Genomic DNA, 23,993 nt, shown 5'->3' on the forward strand with positions numbered 1-23,993 from the left:
CCTGTTTCCTGTTAAGATGGTTGTCAAGATAATACGTACACAGCGGGACATAGACCCTCATCAGTAATTCTAATTTTGTCTTTATTGTGATCTATATTGCCCTTTGAAGCATGTGATCGTTGTGACCTACTCCCTGTTCGTATAACCCTCCCTTTTTAAAATCTCTAATAAAAACTTGCTGGTTTTGCAGCTCAGGGTCGTCATCACAGTCCTACCAATATGTGATGTCACCCCTGGAGGCCCAGCTGTGAAATTCCTCTCTTTGTACTCTTTGTCTTTAGTTCTCAGACCTGCCAACACTTAGGGAAAATAGAAAAGAACCTACGTTAAAATACCGGGGGCTGGTTCCCCCTATACTTTTTAATTCTCAGCAAACATTCTAACTCTACTGTTATTTATTCTATAACATTTAGATATGGTTTGGCTCTGTGTTCCCACCCAAATCTCATGTTGAATTGTAATTCCCAATTTTGCAGGTGGGACCTGGTGGGAGGTGATTAGATCGTGGGGGTGGTTTCTAATGGTGGAGGACCATCCCCCTAGTGATGTCTCATGATAGAGTTCTTGTGAGATCTGGTTGTTTAAAAGTGTATACCACCTTCCCCTTGCATGTGTCCATGCTCTCTGTTTCTCTCTGTGTGTTTCGCTCCAGCATTCCAGGTGTTTCTCTCTCTCTCTCTCTCTTTTTTTCTCTCTTTATCTTTTTTCTCTTTCTCTTTCTTTTTCTCTCTCTCTCTCTCTCCTGCTGTCCATGTGCTTGCTTCCCCTTTGCCTTTCGCTATGATTGTAAGTTTCCTGAGGCCTCCCCAGAAGTAGAAGCCTGTACAGCCCCAAAGCAGGGTCAGCTCATTAAGACCCTTTTCATTATATCCAGTTTCAGGTGGTTCTCTATAGCAGTGAGAATGGGCTAATATGGAAAATTGGTACCAGGAGTGGGCTATTGCTATAAAGATACCTGAAAATATGGAAGCAACTTCGGACGTAAGTAATGGACAGAGGTTGGAACAATTTGGAGGGATCAGAAGAAGACAGGAAGATGAGGAAAAGTTTGGAACTAGAGAGTTATTTATAGCAGTGTGAGAATGGACTAATATACACTCTTTTTTTTTCTAGTACTTGTAGAGTGGCATCTTACATTGGTGAAGGGTTATTATACTTAGCAACACTTACGTGTCATGTTGGAGACTGTCTTATGCTCTCAGAATGTTCAACGTAGTCAGTTTTTCCTTCAGCATTGAAAGAGGTTGTTGTTTCTTCATTTGAGATCCAGGTGAAGTTGTTTGCCTGTGTTTAATGACCATTAAACCACTAGTTTAGTGCTTAGTTGGATTAAATGCACACGTTTTTAGGCACTCAAATCACATTCAATGTAGAATCACATGTGCTGAGGCGACATATGTGAAGGACATGGTAGTCTAGCTAAGACACAAGATACAATGGCATTTTCACCCCTTTGATTTACTGTTCAATCTGGAATACACATTCATTCGGTGCCATGAATAATAGAATTACCTTCAATGCCTAAATAATCTTTTCTCTTTGTTCTCTTCTTACCCTTCTCCCTTCCTTATCATCTTCCTCTCCCTATCTAGTTAAACTATTATTAGTATCTTGTATGTATGGTGTGGTTCCATTGTAAACTTCTGTAGATGCTTATTAAAGCCTCTCTTCTACAGGCTCATTTTCTGATATGTCTTCCCATTTCATTTACAGATGAAAAGAATTTTTGTCAAACTAATATAAATTCATAGATACATACTTGTACACTGGTGCTTCATAAAATGCAGCCACTTATTTATTAATTCTTGTCTTATTTTTCCTCTTTTTCTCGTTTTACCTCACCTTAGTTTTTTCAGCTGAATAAATGAATTGCTTTTCCCGCTACTAAAAGTAAAATTTGTAAATATTTTAACTTTATATGTTTTTACCTTAAGTAGATTTCATATGCAATGCAAAATTTGGATGTGAACAAGAAGGCTATAAAAAAGCCAAAGTAATAAGTGGGAGTTGAACAATGAGAATTCATGGACACAGGGAGGGGAACACATCACATACTGGGGACTGTTGAGGGGTGGGAAAAAAAGGAGGGAGAGCATTAGGACAAATACCTAATGCATGTGGGGCTTAAAACCTAGATGACGGGTTGATAGATGCAGGAAACCGCCATGGCACATGTATGCCTATGTAACAAACCTGCACATTCAGCACACGTATCCCAGAACTTAAAAAAAAAAAAAAAAAAAAAAAAGCCAAAGTAGAAGGAAACAATCATTGCTCTAAGAATAAGTGAAGGAGTTCTATATGGAAGGGAATTGAGGAGGGGAACTTAAATTTTAGGTTTTATGGTTGAAGGCAATGAGCAAGTGAAAATTGTTACTGTAAGTGCAACTTTATTTGTACAGAAAATTGAATCAAGAAATCCATGTTTTATGACTGAAAAACCACTGCTATGAAGCTGCTTTTAATACCTGCGGCATAATCTGCAGGAAGGAGCCCATGATGAATGTAAAAGACTAGATAAAGTTGGCAAGTTTAAGGCTTAGGCTGAAAAGAGATTAAGAAATATGGGGCCAGGCATGGTGGCTCACATCTGTAATCCCAGCACTTTGGGAGGCCGAGGTGGGCAGACCACCTGAGGTCAAGAACTCGAGACCAGCATGGCTACTGTGGCAAAACCCTGTCTCTATTAAAAATACAAAAATTACCCAGGCGTCGTGGTGCATGCCTCTAGTCCCAGCTACTCAGGAGGCTGAGGCAGGAGAATTGCTTGAGCCCAGGAGGCTGAGGTTTCAGTGAGCTGAGATCTTACCACTGCCCACCCGCCTGGGCGAAAGAGCAAGCCAATGTTTCAATAAAAGAAAAAGAAAAGAAAAAAAGAAATACAGGACCGGGTCTGAGAGGAGATAGAGAAATAAATGCCAAGGAGTTATACATATGCACTCTTCATATTGATGACTTAGAGACCTTAGAGACTATACTTTTTCTTTTTTGAGAATACAGGTGTTCCTCAAGTTAAGATGGGGTTGCATCCTGTAAACCTATCGTATGTTGAGGATATTATAGGCCAAAAGTGTATTTTTGCATACTGAATGTGTATCACTAGGAAGTCCAAACATGCATCACCATAAATTCAAAAAATGTAACTTGAACCACTATAAATAAGGGACTGAAAAGGAGTGATAAACTCACTGTTAAGTGTAGGAACTAACCAGAAAAAAATTGTCTTAGAGAAAATGAGACAATTAGAACAAAGATGGTTAGTACCAGCTACAGATTTATGAGAGATTGACAGCATTGATTTCACATGGAGTTGAGGAAAAACATGTTAAGTCAGTGTTTTTCAAATGTTTAAGTGAATGGATGAATGAATGAATGAATGAATGACATTAAGTATAAGCATTTATTCCAAATTCACAGAAAGAAATTAACTACTATCTAATGAATGAAAATTGATAGAAGAAGATAAATTTAAAATTTTTTGAATCATGAAATAAGAAAATAGGAAAATTAATGTGTAGGAGAGCAGTGATATCAGTAGGTAGAATCTAGTGGGGAGGAAGATGAACAGGAATTCAATCACCTATACTTATTGGAAACAAGAAATAATGAACATAGAATTAATAAGAACGGAGAGGAAGACAAAAATGCAACAGGTATTACAAAGATAGAACCAATATGTTCAAAGATAAAACCATCTTAGAAGTGATATGATTTCTGGGTGAGTTTGGAATCAGAGCTAGCCCCAAGATTCACCTGTAAGTTATTGGGAGAATGATAGCACAATTACCAGAATTACCACAAGCTAGAGGATGAACAGATTTAGGATGCAGTTAGTGGGGAGGAGGAAAGTGATTAGTTCAGTTCGAGACATAATAAGCTTAAATACCTGTCAATTAAGATGCCCAGAAGATAATTTGAAAAAAAAAGCCTATGTCATTTGTGAAAGGCTGAAAACAGGAATCACCAAGAGCCAATCTGGAGTAGAATGAGTATAGGGATAATAAGAAACGTTGGTAAACTATAGGTTAAAAATTATGGAGTAATTATTGAAGAAGAACAATAAAAAGCTATACTATCATACAAGTCAAAGCAGCAATATCAAGAAGGAAGTGCATTCAACTTTGCTCAATTCAGTACTGAGGTAGAGTATTGAGAAAAGCAATTGGTATCTGGTTTACTGGTCACCTCTAAGAATATGGTTTTAATGTAATGATGAGGGGAAGCCAGGTTGTAATGGGCTAAAATGGTGGTGGGTGCTGTCTTGAACATGGCATGTATAGACTGATGTTTTGAAAGTTTACAGTGAGACATTGGTTTAAAAGAGTGTATAGTGACCTAAATGGGATTAGGATCCAGTGATGTGAAATATGTAGGATTAGTAACTATGTCTTACCTATTTTCTATCTCCTGTGGATATACAACTATTTTATATCTTATGTCGAGTTTTGCACAGTTTCTGACATACAAAGAAGTCTCTTAACAAATATTTGTTGAATTAATGCATAAATGAGCAAGAAGACCAGCTGGGAAGCTATTTACTTTTCTATCCAGAATGCTAAAACTCTCATCCCTTGCAACTATTTCAGGAATAGATAGTTCAAGCGAAACTATCTAATTGCACTGTGATTCTTACTCATTCTAAAATCTATTATTGGTACTTGTATATAGAGGAAATATGAAATGCTGAAACACAACTTTAAGCAAATGAAAACTAGTCATACATTTAGACACAATGCCAAACAGTTTTTTTGGGGGGACTGAATTAGATTCCTTTTTAAGTGTCGCTTCTGGCCTATGAATATGTATCTGTAGGTTTGTGTACATCTGCTTTGATCATAACATTCCAAAATTGTCATATCCTAAAGTAAAAGAGTTGCTCTAAAACTTAGAGATGTACTTACTGTTGTATTCTATCAGTATTTCAACTGGCTTTCTTTGAATAATAGCATCATCAATCTACTTTTCTATTGCTCAAATGACCAGTTACAAAGCACAATGAAACTGTTGGAGTTTTAGGAAATCAAGAATATTTACATTTTTATTGAGCAAACAGAATGCTATTCATTGCTTTGACCATGGGTTACTGATGATCTGAAAAGTGATTGATGGTCAGCAACAACAGATTTATTTCAGGAGCTTATAGATTTCCATGGGATGTGATTTTTGCTTTAGTTGACTTGCCATGTTTTGTCATTTTTTTTATTACCTTTCATGCCATATACTGTGTAAATATATTAAACATTTTGAGATATCTTAGATGTTTTGCCTGGATCTCGGCTTACACTTGGACAAGTTAGATAACCTACTAACAGTAATAAATGTAAATGTAAAATGTCATAAAGTGCTTTTGAAATGTATTAAAACTTAAATGTCAAGTGGCATGCTAGCATACTTTGGAAATACGATTTACATTAAATTTTTTCAAATATTATTTTAAGACATTTAAACAAATACGAGCTGAAGAACTACTGGAAATTTTTGTTCATACAAAACATTTCCCAATGCCAGACAAATGTGGAAAAAATATTTAAAATTTTATGAAATACGTATGTATTAAGTACATCATGGTCAGTAAATAAAGAGGCCACTGGACTTGTAACCAGGTCATTTAGATTCTAGTCCTAAAATATGCCAGGATAGCAGCAGAGTGGGAACATTTTTTGATAACTATACTAATTACTATGTATCAGAAAACAGAACCTTAACTAGAGTCTTAATTCTACAAGTATTTTCAACAAGTTTCCTGTTGTACTTACCTTTATGAAATAATCAGTCTGCTTCTCTTTTAGGTAAGTGGAATCTGTAATGTATACAAGAGGTGAAAATAAAAGTACTTTGATTTAAATGTATAGATTTATAATTATTAACTATCCTGCCAATGTAACAAATGACACATTTAAGTGCAAACATGTAAGAGGTGTATATAGTTATAAAGTACACGAGATGTTTTGACACAGGGAAGCAATGTAAAATAAGCCCATCATGGAGAATGGAGTATCCATTTACTCAAGCATTTATCCTTTCAGTTACAAACAATCCAATTACATTATTTATTTTAAAATATTCAATTAAGTTATTATTAACTACATTCACCCTATTGTACTATCAAACGTTACGTCTTATTCATTTTTTCTATTTTTTAATGCATTAACCGTCACCTTCTACCTTCCCCCAGCCCCCCACTACCCTTCCCAGACTCTGATAACCATCTTTCTACTCTGTATGTTCATGAGTTTAATTTTTTTTAATTTTTAGATCCCACAAATAAGTGAGAACATGTGATGTTTGTCTTTTGTCTTTATGTGCCTGGCTTATTTCACTTAACATAATGATCTCCAGTTTTATCCATGTTGTTGCAAAACCTTATATTTCATTCTTTTTTATGGCTGAATAGTACTTCATTGTGTATATGTACTACATTTTATTTATCCATTCATCTGGTGATGGACATTTAGGTTGCTTCCAAGTCTTAACAATGGTGAGCAGTGCTACAACAAACACAGGAGTGCAGGTATCTTTTTAATATACTGATTTCTTTTCTTTTGGGTATATTCTTAGCATTAGGATTGCTAGATCATGTGGTAGCTCAATTTTTAGATTTTTGAGGACCCTCTAAACTGTTCTCCATAGTGCCTGCACTAATTTACATTCCCACGCAGTATACAAGGGTTTCCTTTTCTCCACATCCTTGGCAACATTTCTTATTGCTTGTCTTTTAGATGTAAGCCATTTTAACTGAGGTGAGATGATATCTCATAGCAGTTTCGATTTGCATTTCTGTAATGATCAGTGGTATTGAGCACCAGTGTCTATACCTGTTTGCCATTTGTATGTCTTCTTTTAAGGAATGTCTACTCAAATGTTTTGCCTATGTTTTGATCAGATTATTATATTTTTTCCCATAGAGCTGGGAATATATATAAGAATATATAAGCTCCTTATATATTCTGGTTATCAATTCCTTGTCAGATAGGTAGTTTGAAAATATTTTCTCCCATTCAGTGGGTTGTCTATTCACTTTGCTGATTGTATCTTTGCTGTGAAGAACCTTTTCAACTTGATGTGATTTCATTTGTCCATTTTTGCTTTGGTTGCCTGTACCTGTGGGATATTGCTCAAGATATTTTTGTCCAGACCAATATCCTGGAGAGTTTCCCCCAAAGTTTTCTTGTAGTGGTTTCATAGTTTGAGGTCTTAGATTTAAGTATTTAATTTGCTTTGTTTTAACTTTGGTATATGGTGAGAAATAGGGGTCTAGTTTCATTATTTTGCATGTGGATATTCAGTATTCCCAGCACCATTTTTTGAAGGACTGTCTTTTCTCCAGTGTATGTTCTTAGCATCTTTGTCAAAAATGAGTTAACTATAGGTGTGTGGATTTGTTTCTGGGTTCTCTATTCTTTTCCATTGGTCTATGTTTCTGTTTTCATGCCAGCACAATGCTGTTTTGGTTACTATAGCTCTGCAGTATAATTTGAAGTCAGGTAATGTGATTCCTCCAGATTTGTTCTTTATGCTTAGGATAGTTTTAGATTTTTTGGGTCTTTTGAGATTCCACGGAAATTTTAGGCTTACTTTTTCTGTCTCTGAAGGTCATTGGTAGTTTGATAGGAATTGTGTTGCATCTGTGGAATGCTTTGTGTAGTATGAACATTTTAACAATATCTGTTCTTCTAACCCATGAACATGGAATATTTTTCCATTTTTTTTGGTGTAGTCTTCATTTTCCTTCATCAGTGTTTTGTAGTTTTCATTATAGATCTCCTTCATTTCTTTGGTTAATGCCTATGTATTTAACTGTATGTGTGGCTATTGTAAATGTAATTACTTTTCAAAAATTTCTTTTTCACATTATTCACTGTTGGCATATAGAAATGTTATTGATTTTTCTCTGTTGAATTTGTATCCTGAAACTTTACTTAATTTATCACTTCTAATAGTTTTCTTGTGTTTCTTTTCTAACAGTTTTTATATTTGGTTTTTCCAAATACAAGATCATATCACCAGCAAACAAGGATAATTTAATTTCTTTATTTTCATTTAAATGCCCTTTATAACCTTCTCTTGTCTGATTGCTCTAGCTAGGCCTTCCAGTATATGCTGAATAATAGTGGTGACAGGAGGCATCCTTGCCGTGTTCCAGATCTTAGAGAAGAGGATTTCACTTTCTGCCCATTCAGTATGATACTAACTTTGGGTCTGTCATATATGGCTTTTGTTATGAAGAGGTGTGTTCTTTCAATACCCAGTTTTTTGAGGATTTTTTTCATGAAGTCATATTGAATTTTATCAATTTTTTTCAGAATCAATTGAAATGATTATGATTTTTATTTTTCATTCTGCTGATATGATGTATCATGTTGATTTATTTGCATATATTGAACCACGTTTGCACTGCAGGGATAATCCCACTTGGTCATGATGAACGATGTTTCTAATATATTGCTGAATTCAGTTTGCTAGTGTTTAGTTGAGGATTTCTTCATCAATATTTGTCAGAGATATTGGCCTGTAGTTTTCGTTTCTTGGTGTGTCTTAGTCTGGTTTTGGTATTGGGGTAATACTGGGCTCATAGAATGAGTTTGGAGTTATTCCCTCCTTCTTTGCTCTTACAGAATAGTTTGAGTAAGATTGGTATTAGTTTCCTTAAGATTGGTAGAGTTCAGCAGTGGACTCATTGGGTCCCTGGCTTTTCTTTACTGGGAGACTTATTTAATAGCTTTCATTTTGTTACTTTTTATTGGTTTTGGATTTCTTCCTGGTTCAATCTTGGTAGGTTGCATGTATCCAGGAATTTGTTCATTTCTTCCAGTGTTTTCAATTTGTTGACATATAGTTGCTCATAGTAGTCACTAATTATCAATTGAATTTTTGCAGTCTTAGTTGTAATGTCTCCTTTTTCATTTCTGATTTTATTTATTTGGATCTTCCCTTTTTCTCTTAGTGTGGCCAAAGGTTTGTAAATTTTGTTTAACTTTTCAAAAAAGAGCTTTCTGTTTCATTGATCTTTTGTATACATTTTTTTTTCATTTCATTTTCATTTATTTCAACTGTGATCTTTATTGTTTCTTTTCTTCTACTAGTTTGGGTTCAGTTTGCTCTTGCTTTTCTAGTTCTTTAAGATGCATCATTAGATTGTTTATTTGGAGTTTTCCCTCTTTTTTAATGTAGGCACTTATAGCTATAAATTTTCCTCTGAGTACTGCTTTTGCTTTATCCCATAGGTATTTTTTTTGTTTCCATTATCATTTGATGAAAGAAATTTTTCAGCTTTCTCATTAATTTCTTCATTGACCCACTGTTCATTCAGGAGCATATAGTTTAATTTTCATGTGTTTGTATAGTTTCCAAAATTCCTCTTGCTATTAATTTAGTTTTATTACATTGTGGTCAGAGAAGATGCTTAATATGATATCAGTTTTTTGAAGGTTTAAAGACTTGTTTTGTGACCTAACATATGGTCTATCCTTGAGAAGGATCCATGTGCTGAGGAAAAGAATCTGTATTCTGAAGCTCTTGGATGAAATGTTCTGTAAATATCTATTATGTGCATTTGATCTATAGAGCAGATTAAGTCTGATGTTTCTTTGTTGATTTTCTGTCCAGAAGATCTGTCCAATCCTGAAAGTGAGGTGTTGAAGTCTGCAGTTATTATTATATTGGGGCCTATCTCTGTCTTTAGCTCTAATAATATTTCCTTTATATATATGCGTGCTCCAGTGTTTGGTTCATATATATTTACAATTATGATATCGTTTTGCTTAATTGACCCCTTTATCATCATATACAGACTGTCTCTTCTTATAGTTTTGTCTTGAAATCTATTTTTTCTGAGATAACTATAGCTACTGTTGCTCTTTTTTGGTTTCCATTGGCATGGAATATCTCTCACCATCTCTTTATTATCAGTCTATATGTGTCTTTATAAGTGAAGTGTGTTTCTTGTAGACAACAGATCAATGGGTCTTGTTTTTTCATCCATTTAGTCACTCTGCATCTTTTGTTTGGAGAGTTTAGTCCATTTACATTCAATGTTATTATTGATAAGTAAGTACTTACTCCTGCCATTTTATTTGTTTTCTGATTGTTTTGTCATCCTCTCTTCTTTGTTTCTTTCCTTTCTGTCTTCCTCAAGTGAAGATGTTTTTTCTGCTGATATGACTTAGTTTTCTGCTTTTTATATTTTTGTTTTTATGTTTTTGTGTTTTAAGTTATGATTAGGCTTGCAAATACTATCTCATATCCCATTATTTTAACCTGATAACAATTTAATGGTATTTGCATAAACAAACACAAAGAAAATTAATAAAAATTCTATGCCTTTACTTTTATCACACTGCTTTTTAACTTTTTGTTGTTTCTATTTATATCTTACTGTATTCACTATGTGCTGAAAAGCGGTAGTAGTCATTGTTTTTGATTAGTTTATCATTTAGTCTTTCTACATAGGATAAGAGTAGTTTAGATACCACTATTGCGGTGTAATAACATTCTTTGTTTTTCTGTGTACTTAATATTACCAGTGAGTTTTGTACTTTCAGGTGATTATTTGTTGCTTATTGATGTCCTTTTCTTTCTGATTGCAGTGCTCCCTTTAGCATTTCTTGTAGGACAGGTCTATTGTTGATTAAATCCCTTAGCTTTTGTATGTCAAAGTCTTTATTTCTCCTTTATGTTTGAAGGATGTTTTCACTGGATATACTATTCTATGATTAAACATTTTTTCTTCAGCGCTCTACATATGTCATGCCACTCCCTCCTGTCCTCTGTGCTTTCCACAAAGAAGTCTGCTGCCAGACATATTGGAACTCCATTATGCATTATTTGTTTCTTTTCTCTTGCTGCTTTTAGGAATCTTTCTTTATCTTTGATCTTTGAGACTTTGATTATTAATTGCCGTGAGGTAGTCTTCTTTAGGTTAAATCTCTTTGTCTTCTATGATCTTCTCGTACTTGGATATTGATATCTTTCTCTAAAGTTTGGATGTTCTTTGTTATTATTCCTTTGAATGAACTTTCTACCCCATCTCTTTTTCACCTCCTCTTTAATGCCAATAACTCTTTGAATTTTTCTGTTTTAGATTCTGTAGAATCTAGAGGCTATTTTCTAGATTCTGTAGATGGTCTTCATGATTTGTTATTCTTTTTTTTCTTTTTTGTCTTCTCTGTGTATTTTCAAATAACCTGTCTCCAAGTTCACTGATTCTTTCGTGTGCTTGATCCATTCTGCTATTAAAGGACTCGGACACATTCTTCAGTATACCAATGACATTTTTCAGCCCAGAATTTCTGCTTGATTTTTTTTTCTGCTTGATTTTTTAATTATTTCAATCTCTTTACTAAATTTATCTGATAGAATTCTGAATTCCTTCTCTGTGTTATGTTGTATTTTTTTGAGTTTCCTCAACACAGCTATTTTGAATTCTCTGTCTGAAAAGTCACATATTTCTATTTCTCTCAGGTGCCTTATTTGGTTCATTTGATGAGGTCATGATTTCCTGGTTGATGCTAATGCTAGTAGCTGTTCTTCAGTGTCTGGACACTGAATGGTTAGGTATTTATTGTGGTCCTCACTGTTTAGGTTTATTTGTAGTCAGTCTTTTTGGGAAGGCTTTCCAGGTATTTGAAAAGACTTGGGTGTTGTGATCTAACTAGTACCTGCTTTAGTGGGGACCCCAGGCCCAGTAATGCTGTGGTTCTTACAGACTTTTAGAGGTTCTGCCCTGATGATCTTGGACAAGGTCCAGGAGAGTTCTCTGGATTACCAGGCAGAGACTCTTATTCTCTTTTACTTTCTACCAAACCTACAGAGTCTCTCTCTCTCTCTCTCTCTCTGTGTGTGTGTGTGTGTGTGTGTGTGTGTCTGTCTGTCTCTCTCTGTATCTCTCTCTCTGTCTCTCTCTCTCTTCTGAACCACTTAAAGCTGGAGGTGGGGTGTTACAATTGCTCCTATAGCCACCACCATTGTAAGTGCACTGGGTCAGACTTGAAGCCAGCACAGCACTAGGTCTCACACAAGGCATGCTGTAACCACTCCTTGGCTACCGCATATGTTCACTCAAGACCCCGGAGCTTTATAATCAGCAGGTGACAAAGTCAGCCATGTCTGTTTCCTTCCCTTAAGGTTGGCAAGGTCCCCCAAATTCTGGGTTGGTCCAGCTGTGCTGTCTTGGAATCAGGGACAAGAGCCAAAAACCTAAGAAGTCTACTTGGTGTTCTATAAGTGCATCTAAGCTGGCACTTAAATCACAAAATGCAATTCTTCCCACTCTTCCCTCCCGTTTTCAAAGGCAGAAAAGCATCATTTTCTAGCCACCACCAGTTCAGGCCACAAGGAGTACCACCAGACTACCACCAATGGTCCCTTAAGGCCCAAGGTCTCTTGCTTGTCATGAGCACTGCCTGGCCTGGTACTCACCCTTCAGGGCATTGGGTACTCCTCTGGCCCAGGGCATGTCCAGAAATACCATCCAATAATCAAGTCCTGGAATATGGGGCGCCAAGAAATCACTTGGTGCTATACCCTGCCATGGTCATCCTGGTACCTAAGGTACAAGGCAAAGACCCCTTTACTTTTCTTTCTGCTTTCCCAGGCAGATAGAGTTTTGCCCTGTAGCCACCACCACTTGTTATATGCTCAGTCTCACCTGAAACCACCAAGTTTCAAAGGCTCACTGCTGGTTATTCAGGGTCCAAGAGCCCTTCAGTCAGCAGGTGATGAATGCTGCCAGGACTGGGTCTTTTCCTTCAAGGTTTCCCTCTGACCTAGGGTGTGTCTGGAAATGTCATCTGGGAGCTAGGGCCTGGAATGAGGGACTCACAACCCTGACCAGTGCCCTATCCTGCTGTGGTTAAGTTGGAATCCTAGATACAAGACAAAGTCCTCTTTACACTTCCCTCTCCTCTCCTTAAGCAGAAGGAAGGGGTCTCTTTTGGAACTGTGAGTTGTGCAGCCTGGGGTTAGGGGAGGCTTGATGCCAGCCCTCCCTTGGTTGTCCTAGCTAACATCTCAGTATACTAGGAGCTCTGCCCCCCAACCCCACCAGGCAACTGTCTCTGGACCTATTTCAGCACTAGGACTCAACTAAGAGTTGTAGTCCATGTAGCCTCGACTACTTTCAAGTTTACTTGGAGACACAGAGCGATGTAGCCCTCTGTGATGAGGTTTGCAGGCACTCAAGTTTAGACCACTGGGATCTGCGATTTCCCTCTGGCTGGGTTGGTTTAAATGATCATTTTGCAGGTGGGCACCAGGTGCGTTTGGTCTGGTTTTCCCTTCTGCCCTAACAAGATAGCACTGAGTTCATTGTCTCAGAATTGCTATGTCCTTTCTCTCCTAGTGTCCAGAGATGCTCTCTCAACCACGTTGCTGCTGCACGGGGTAGGGAAGGGTGGCTTTGGCCATTCATAACGGGTTTTGCATCTCTTCAGTGCCTCTTTCAGCAATATGAATTTAAAAGCAGATACTATGAGTGGTCACCTGATTTTTAGTTCTTTGAAGGTGTTTTTTCTCTGTAGATAGTTGTTATCTTGGTGTTCTCATTGCGGGGAATGATTACTGGAGTTTTCTATTTCGCATCTTTCGCTGCCCTCCTCCCTTTCCTTGTTTATTGACGTTCCCTAGTATGCAAAGTAAATCATGCATGAACGGCGCACATAATTCCTGTTTTGCTTTGATGCTTTAGTTCTAAAGGATATCAAATAGCAGAAGTGTATAAATATATATGTGTGTATATGTATGTGTGTGTGTATGTGTGTGTATGTGTGTGTGTATATATATATATATAAAACCAGGAAAACTTAAATTTAATGAATTTGAAGTTATCTGAAATAGCTTATTTATAATTATTAGAAGATTTGGTCAATTGATTTTCACATTGAGTTCAGCAGTAGACACACACTGGTTGATGACCTTTTTTAAAAAAGCAAATGGGAAAACGAGGTTTATAGCACGGATATCAATTCTATTTAAGGCAAGCTGAAGCTTTTTCCTTGTGTATCACCTTCTTTTCCATAGCTCCACTGCACAGTGGGTACTCCAGGGACTGTCACTGTGCTTTCTTGACCTTGACCTCCGAACATTATGATTCATCCAGGAGCAGACACTTGGCACAGCTGAGCCAATTAGATCCCATCTTCTTTAATTTAAACTTGGAATGGAGAAGTATAACTGCCAAAGGTTGTTGCAGATGAATCATGCTGGTGGCCATATCCCAGAGAAAAGATGAACAAACTTGGTGCTTGCCCTTCCAGAAGCTTTTTATTATGTCCCACTGGTTTTACAAAAAAGTATGCACTACATTTATTTTTCTCATTCTGTCAGTTTGGTTTCTATTTCCTATAACTAAAATAACATTAACTTTTATTTCTAATTTGTACTCATAAAACAGTAATTTTGAAAATTTCTGAGAAAAATAATTGTTTCCTGCTGACATTCCATCAGAATGTTGACTTTTATCCACAAATTTATAATAATAATATTATATATAATTATATTAATCATAATAAATGTTTGTTTTGTAATATATTATTATACTAATACGCTTGCTTATTTAAAGGGGAACAGTATTGAAAACTTTAAGAAATGCACACAGAGTTTTTACTTTTACAAAAGACAGTCTTTACAGATTGGTTCTTTGCAATTGACTCCAGAAACTATAAATTTTTTATTGTTAGCATATCATAGTTTTTCAACTGGAACATAAGCAGTATTTTGTCTTTAAGGAGAATTAATGAAGGTGACAGAACTGCATCCTAGTCTTGTGGGAAAACATCAAGAAATCAGTCTAGTTTCAATCAGTCCTGATGATTTTGTGCAGAATAAAGTGGCTCCAGGAAGTCTCTTCAAAGAAAGTGAATACCTCTAAGACAGATGATGTTTTCTTCATTGATATTTTAAAAAATGTCTTCACACATAGTTTCATAAGAGAAAGTAGTGTAGAACTAGTTCAGTATGTTTTAAATAAGAAAACTGGAATTATGTGAGTGGTAAACATAAGGCCACAGCCTATGTTTTACTGAAAAGTAGGTGGTTGCCTGGAACTCTAAAACCAAGAATAGATAAAGACAAAAATTTGTAATAAAAATGTTTAAACCTGGCCAATTTCTTCTTTGTTTTTTATGGCAGAAGAAAACAGAGATTTTAAATCTACTTTATTTTTTTCTTCACTTTAGTTTTACTTTGTTTCAAGATTATTTGAAAATGCTTTTTATTTTTAAATAGTATGCATCTCATTTAATTGTTTAGCTTAATAACACTGTGTAATTGTAATTCATAAGGGCTTTCAAATATATATCTCTAATTTTCATGTGCCCTAAGTACTGAATATTTTATGCCCATTTTGTGATGAGAAGGTACAATTGAGTAGAGTCAATGTACTTTTCCAAATATCATCACACTCCCTGACTCAGGTCTAAAGTAAAAAATTAAGTACAATTCCATAACCCTGAAAAAAATGTTAATTATCACTAGATGTGAAATAAATACAAATTAAAATGATGATGTACAATTTTAAATTCCACACTATTAGATAATGTGATATATTGGACAAAAATGAGATTTCATTAAATTATGCTATTGTACATCTACATTTTCTGGCACAACTATATTTTATGACTTAGTGTCATAACTTTAATTCACAGCTATCATTTTGAAACTTAAAGGAATATCTCATAAAAGTTATTCACATTCTAAACTAATTTATGTAAAAAGAAATAGTTTATTCTAGGTAGATTTTCTTTGTCAATATCTTGTGTCTTCTTTAATTAAATTAAAAGTAATGGCCTCACTTTATAATCTTAAAGATGTTACTCATTATTGGCAGTCTTGATTTTGTGTGTGTGTGGTGTGTGGGTGTACACACTCATAGACATTTGTGTTTTCCTGGCTATAACTTCAGGTAAGATCTTGTCATGTCAGCATTGTAAATTTGTTCAGACTCCAGACCTTCCTTTTTCATTAAATTAACCAATCGATGTCTAAGGCAATCAGTGGATTCTGCAGAAGCTGACATGCCTTCCGCAGCAGTTCAGTAACAAGATTTGCTCACTTCCTTAGTTCTGTGTTGCACTTTAAATTTCATTAGCTGATCTTCCAAAATACTAATGGCTTCATTGTTTCACTGAAAATTTTAAAATCGTCATTTAAAGTATGATTTGATATACATAGTTTTATAGATAGAATTTTAAAATAATATACCTGATATAAGTTTGTATAGCATTATTTTTGGAATTGTACCTTTGCCATGGTATTTTTCAAACCACTCTAATAGCTTTAAAACAATTTCTTGAGAATAAAAGAATTATTCTTGCAAGAGGTTATCAAGTTTTATTTTAAAGCAATGACAACTAATACAATATTGGAAGTAAAAGATTTTCCTTGAGTCTTACATTCTGCATCCTGGAAGCAACTTTCCAGTTGATGGTTTTCATAGTTCATGGTTTTGTCTTCTAAGATAGGGATTCTTCCTTTCCCTAGATGCTCCCTAGCCATATATGAAAGTCAAATTTAAAATATGCCATCCTCAAGAGCTAAGCAGCCCTCTCAGCCTGCTTCCTAGCTATAGAATTTTAGGCCCCAAGATTTTCTTAAGTTGCTAACTAATCTAATGCAGACTGGTAGCTTTACAGGTACTATTCTCAGAAGTACAGCTCATAACTCTCAAAAACATAGTAATTTGTTCATTTGTTAAAACTAACCTGTTCCGTGTACCAATATCCAAACTCTTAATCTTGTTGAGATATGCCCCTCTCTCAACTTAACTGCTAGTACCTTGATCTTATCAAGCTTCTTGGGAAAGCCATGCCTTTAATATCTTTTTGCTGAACATTTTGTCCAATGAAAAAGATTTACTGGGTGCCAAACGTATCAATTCAGTTTTTAATAAAGTCTGTGGTAGCTCAGCCCTTGAGTTCGTTTGTCAACCTTTGCCATTCAAAACATTTATCAGTGAAAAGAGATGAAAATCAGTTGATTCTTTCAACTCTACAAATCATGAATCTTGAGAATTATTCATTTTTGTTTTCCTTTGCAAAATAACCATTATATTTGTGTGACCTCATGGCTTCTTACAATTTTGACAAATACTGTCAAATACAGCCAACAGCATTCAAGACACATTAGTAACATTATGTTTCCCAGTCTTTGCACCTGTAACTACAAGTTGATTTGCCACATTACCAATTTACCAATTTGCCAAATGTTTCAACACTGTATAATATGGATTGCCATTTTCCCAGCTCCAATAGTTATTGTCTTGCCTGGCCTAGAAGGCAATGTCACACTTTAAAAAAATTGTTATAGCAACACCATACTTCTATAACCAATTTCTATCATAAATCTTGCATTAACTAAGTTATGTTGTCATAAGAAGTGACCCAAAATCTCAGTGGTGGCTTACAGCAACCAAATTTTATTTTTTGTTCACATTATATGTTAACTGTGGGGTTTAGTCCTGTGGCTCTTTTTAATTCTGTCAATACAGATTTAAGGATCAGTTCTTTTCTGAAATGTGTTTTTCTGAGGCAAAAGAAAAATAGAAAAGTTAGAATGATATGATGGCTCTTGACACTTCTACTTAGGAATGCCATATATAGGCTGGGCACGGTGGCTCACACCTGTAATCCCAGCATGTTGGGAGGCTGAGGTGAGCAGATCACTTGAGGTTAGGAATTCAAGACCAACCTGGTCAATATGGTGAAACTTCATCTCTACTGAAAATACAAAACTTAGCTAGGCATGGTGGCATATGCCTGTAGTCCCAGCTACTCAGGAGGCTGAGGCAGGAGAATCGCTTGAGCCCGGCAGGCAGAGGTTGCAGTGAGCCAAGATTGCACCATTGCACTCCAGCTTGTGCAACAGAGCGAGACTTCATCTCAAAACGTCAAAAAAGAAAAGAGAAAAGAAAAGAAAAGAAAAAGAAAGAAGGAAGGAAGGAACGAACGAATGAACGAACGAACGAACGAAAGAACGAAAGAAAGGCCATATATAATTTCTGTCCTCATTACATTGGCAAGACACAGAATCAAGCCTAATGTTAATCAATGAGTACAGAGCGGGAGGTGGTGCAGTCCTCTAAGTTTGGGCAGGAAGTGATTAGGAATAATTATATAATATTTTACACTCTCCCTAAATATAAGAGGAATGCAAATTAAAACAAGAATGAGACACCATGTGACACATATCTGATTGGCAAAAAATCCGGTACGTTGATCATGTGAAAATCAGAACTGTCATTCTCTGCTGTTGAAACTATAAATTTATATAATCCCTTTAGAAAAAAAATGATAATGTTTAGTAAAGCTGCGGAGTTTATGATTCAGAAGTTCCTTATTTTTCCAGGAAAATTTTCCCACATGTATCCCTGATGGCTTGTGCAAGGCAGCTCATCACAGCATTATTTTTAATTGCAAATAGTGTTCAGCAGCTAAGTGGATCAGAAAATTTTAGAAATTATGGCATTTACTTATGATGGGATGCTAAACATCAGTTGTAATGAATAAACTACATCTATGTATCGGCATGGATAACTCAAGAATTAATGTAAAAAACAAATTTTAAAAATATATTTAAAGTAGACGTTAAATTTTAAAACACAGAGAAGTATACTATATATTATTTATTTACATGTTTCTATATTGTAAAAGGTATAGTAACAAGGACAAGAAGGAAACAAATCAAACTAGGGAGAAGAAGTAGCAAAAGAAAGAAGAGGAAATGGAGTATGAAGAAAGACTTCAACTATATATTTAAGATTTTATTTGCTTTAGAAAGAAATAAATATGGCAAACCATTATCATGGAGAAATGTTTTCATTTATTACATCTGGTGTGTGTCACATGTATCATATGTTTGAAATATTTCTTAAAAATAATAAGTTATATAAGTAATGGTAAATTTGTACTATAAATTCAATCTACATTATGCAAATCAAACAGCTCCATTTTATGTTATATAAAAAAAACTTACAGGAAAAATATGTACAGAGTTATAGTATTGCTGAAAGAATTAAACCTGAAATTATGTATTTCCAAGTGGATATACATGTTTATAAAAGCATAGAAAAAATCTAGAAGAACATAGACTAAATCATTAACAGTGGCTACTGAAGACGAGCAGTTTGGGATTGGGGAAGGTGGCAGGTGACATTTCCTTTAGTTATATTGTCTGAATTTAAAAATCACTATTATTATATTTTATATTTTTATATTATCTTTACCATAAAAATTGAAAGAGTTGATCATTGAAAGCTCAGCAGTGGTGACAGTTATCTGCCACCATGACATTATTACATTCCATTTTGCTGAAGATGATGCTGGAAACATTACAAGGTGTCCATTTAAATCTGGAAATGTAAATATAACATCATCAAGGACAATTTCTGTCTTTAAAATATAAATAATATTAGCTACGTTTTCGGGCTTCATTGAAACTTTATGAGATGTGCCAACAAGTATGAGTAAGGATAATCAATATCAAGAAAGCTGTTCTTTAAACACTTATTTTAAATTATTTGAGAAATATCCCTTGGAAACATAAGCATTCTTGAAGAATGTAGAATCATGCAGTTCCTAGAAAGTTAGTTCAGATGAGGGTTGTCTGAAATAAAATTATTTTTGCTTATAGAGAATAATGAGCAGTACGATTAAAAGCAAGCCTACTGTATTTTTTTAGTCATTTTCTCCAAACAAAATTATAATATTTAAAAATGTCTGGAGTATTTTCATGCCATTATTTAGACTGTAAATGGGTAAAATGCAGTGGAATAGAGTTCTACTTATATCTCTTTAGAAAGATTTATGTAGCCTCAGAAATGTCCTCTATCTTTTCGCACACTTTTCACCACAAGGTCCTTTAATTGTAGCATTTATTTTCTCTCCCCTTTGGAGATAATACATTATTAGGTTTTTATTCAAGGCAAGTTTAGAAACATACTAGGTCTACTTTTCTTCATTTCAAATTGTAGGTCGTTATGTGACTATGACTTAGTTCAGAAACTGTATCTTCTACCAAACAAACCATTTCTACTTGTATAACAAAAATAAAAAATGAATATATAGTGATATATTTAAATGCATTATGATTGTCCAGAATTTTTATGTGTTATTCTATGAGTTCAAAATCCCATGCTACAAAATCCCATGTATTCCTCCCTTCTAGTTGCTAACAGTGTATTGGAGATAGACTAGGATCTGAGTCCCCCTGAATGGAAATAACAGAATCTCACATAAGCTGACTCAGCACTATCTGTAAGCCATGGACACTTACAGATAGTGGAGACAGTAAGCAGGGTCAGTAGAAACAGCCATGAGAGTTTGGGTAATCCAAATATCCCTTGGGTGTCCCTAGGGTGTAAGAACATATTACACTTTGAAAGGAACAGTATACAGCAACCACCCTTTACTTGTAGTGACGCTATCATGACCCATCTTTTCACTGTTACCACTTCAGGATTCATTGGCCTGACTTCCAATTGTCAGCATATTTAACTCCAATATATTTGTTTTGCATGAAGACTTTATCTTGCAGCTGGATTCCAGTTTGTGGACAATTAGCGTCCCTTAGGAACAGCTCTCAATGAATGACCGATGAGAAGCTGGTGTAAAAGCACCCCAACTTCTTTACCCCTTAAGTGGGATAATTCTGAAGTGCATGCCACTCCTGCTCTCATAGTTTCCCCAGGTGGATTACACTGCAGTCACTCATATTGATAGCTGGCATGAAAACATCCCCTTTAGGTGCTGCCTTCGTTTCTGGAGGAACCCAAATTAAAATAGCATTATTGCCTTCATTTTTATGATTTTATTTGTTATGTTTTAATTGACAAATATGAATTATATATATTTATGATATACAATGGTTTGATATATGTATACATTGTGGAATGACTGAATAAAGCTAATTAATATATCCATTATCTCACATGCTTACTTTTTGTGGTGTGAACACTTAAAAGTCTATTAGCAATTTTCAAGTATGCAATATATTGCAAAAGGTATAAGAACAAGGACGAAAATAATTATAATAGTTACTGTGATATACAATATATCTCTTGAATGTATTTTTCCTGTCTAACTGAAATTTCATGTCCTTTGACCAACATATCTCCAGTCTCCTCACTTCCCAGACTCTGGTAACTGCCATTGTACTTGTTGTCTTCTGTATCCTAACTAACTGCTTAGAATAATTTGTAAAGGATTTGACTGCAGTACAAACTGAGACAAGCAAACTCTTCAGTGAAACAGCACCATAGTTTTTATTTTCATGGGTATATAGTAGGTGTATATATATATATTTATAGGGTGCATGAGATATTTGATACAGGCATATAATGCCTAATAATTACATCAGAGTAAATGGAGTATCCATCACCTCATGTATTTATCATTTCTTTTGTTACAAATGTTCCAATTATACTCTTTTAGTTATTTTAAATATACAATAAATTATTATTGACGATAATGACCCGACTGTGCTATAAATACTAGATCTTATTCATTCTAGCTAACAATATTTTTCTACCCATTAACCATCCCTCTTCCCTCTCCCCCAATACCTTCCCAGCCTCTGGTAATGACCGTTTCTGTGAGTTCAATTGTTTTAATTTCTAGCTTCTACAAATATGTGAGAATATGCCAGATTTGACTATCTGTGCCTGGTTTATCTCACTTAACATGATGTCCTGAAGTTCCATCGATGTTGTTGCAAGTGACAGAATCCCATTTTCTTTCATGGCTGACTAGTATTCCACTGTGTGTATGTAGCACATTTTCTTCATCCATTCATCTGTTAATGGCCGCTTAGGTTGCTTCCAAATTGTGGAGATTGCGAATAGTGCTGCGACAAATGTGGGAGTGCAGATATGTCTTAGATATGCTGATTTCCCTTCTTTGGGGTATATACCTAGAAGTGAGATTGCTGGATCATATGGCCATTCCATTTTTAGTTTTTTGAGGAACTTCCAAACAGTTCTCCATAGTCACTGTACTAATTTACATTCCCGCCAAGAGTGTATGGAGATTCCCTTTTCTCTCCACTCTGACTAGTATTTGTTATTGCCTGTCTTTTGGATAAAAATTATTTTAGCTGGGGCAAAATGATATCTTATTGTATTTTTGATTTGCATTTCTGTGATCATCAATGATGTTGAGCATCTTTTTATATAACTGTTTGCCACTGTATGGGTTTTTTTGTTTTTTGTTTTGTTTTGTTTTTGACTGAGTCTTGCTATATTGCCCAGGTTGGAGTGCAGTGGCATGATCTCAGCTCACTGCAACCTCTGCCTCCCGGGTTCAAGCAATTCTCATGCCTCAGCCTCCCGAGTAGCAGGGACTACAGGCAGAGTCATGACGCAGGACTAATTTTTTGTGTTTTTAGTAGAGATGGGGTTTTGCCGTGTTAGCTAGGCTGGTCTCAGAACTGCTGGCCTCAAGTGATCTACTTGCCTCGGCCTAAGAAATGCTAGGATTACAGGTGTGAGCCACCATGCCTGACCATCTTCTTTTGAGAAACATCTACTTAGATATTTTGCCCATTTTTAAACTGGATTATCAGGTTTTCTCCTACAGAATTGTTTGAGCTCCTTATATGTTATGGTTATTAATCCTTTATCAATAGGTGGTTTGCATATATTTTCTTCTATTCTGTGGGTTCTCTCTTCACTTTGTTGATTGTTTCCTTTGCTGTGCAGAAGTTTTTACCTTGATATGATTTCATTTGCCCATTTTTGCTTCAGTTGCCTGTGCTTGTAGGGTATTACTCAAGAAATGTTGCCCAGGCCAATGTCCTGGAAAGTTTCCCCAGTGTTTTCTTTTAGTAGCTTCATAGTTTCAGATCTTAGATTTAAGTTTTTAATCAATTTTGATTTGATTTTTGTATATGGCAAGAGATAGGGGTGTAGTTTCATTCTTCTGTGTATGGATATCCAGTTTTCCCAGCATCAATTATTGAAAAGACTATCCTTTCCCTACTGTGGGTTCTTGGCACCTTTGTTGAAAATGAGTTCACTGTAGCAGTATGAATTTATTTCTGGGCTCTCTATTCTGTTCCACTGGTCTGTCTTCATTTCTGTTTTTATGCCAACACTATGCATTTTGGTTACAATACTTCTATAATATAACTTGGAGTCAGGTAATGTGATTCCTCTAGTTTTATTCTTTTTGCTCAGGATCGCTTTCCCTATTCTGGGTCTTTTGTGCTTTCATATACATTTTAGGCTTTTTCTTTCTTTTTTTTTTCTATTTCTCTGAAGAATGTCGTTGGTATTTTGAGAGAGGTTGCATTAAATCTGTAGATTCCTTTGGGTAGTATAAACATTTTAACAATATTTATTCTTCCAATCTATGAATATGGAATATCTTTTCATTTTTTGTGACCTCTTGAGTTTCTTTGCATCAACATTTTACAGTTTTCATTGTAGAGATTTTTTTGTTTGGTTAAGTTTTTTAGGTACTTTATTTTATTTGTAGCTATTATAAATGGGATTAATTTCTTGATTTCTTTTTCAGATTGTTTGCTATTGGTATATAAGAATACCACTGATTTTTGTATGTTGATTATGTATCCTACAACTTTACTGGGTTTATCAGTGCTAATAGTGTTTTTTGTTTGTTTGGTTGGTTTTTTTTTGGATGAGTCTTTAAGTTTTTCCCAATATAAGATTATAATATCTGGAAACAAGGATAACTTCACTTTTTTTTTTTTTCCCAATTTGGAGGTCCTTTATATCTTTCTCTTGTCTGATTGCTCTAGGTAGTACTTCCAGTATTATGTTGAATGGTGACAGTGGGCATCCTTGTCTTGTTCCAGATCTTAGAGGAGAGGCCTTCAGTATTTTTCCCATACCCACAGTATGACTCTAGCTATAGGTCTGTCATATACAGCATTTATTATATTTAAGTATATTTCTTCTATCCCCAGTTGTTTGAGAGTTTTTACCATGAAGAAATATTGAATTTTATCCAATGCTTTTACAGCATCATTTGAAATGATCATTT

At 35.2% G+C, this 23,993-nt stretch overlaps 1 protein-coding gene across 6 annotated transcripts in view; it reads left to right on the forward strand.

The window, feature by feature from the left end:
* The window catches only part of EPHA6 (EPH receptor A6), a 928,471-nt gene that overhangs the window by 353,831 nt on the left and 550,647 nt on the right, over window positions 1-23,993 (forward strand). The window lies entirely within an intron of this gene.

Source organism: Papio anubis, chromosome 2, assembly GCF_008728515.1.
Source record: "Papio anubis isolate 15944 chromosome 2, Panubis1.0, whole genome shotgun sequence".
Taxonomy (NCBI): Eukaryota; Metazoa; Chordata; class Mammalia; order Primates; family Cercopithecidae; genus Papio; species Papio anubis.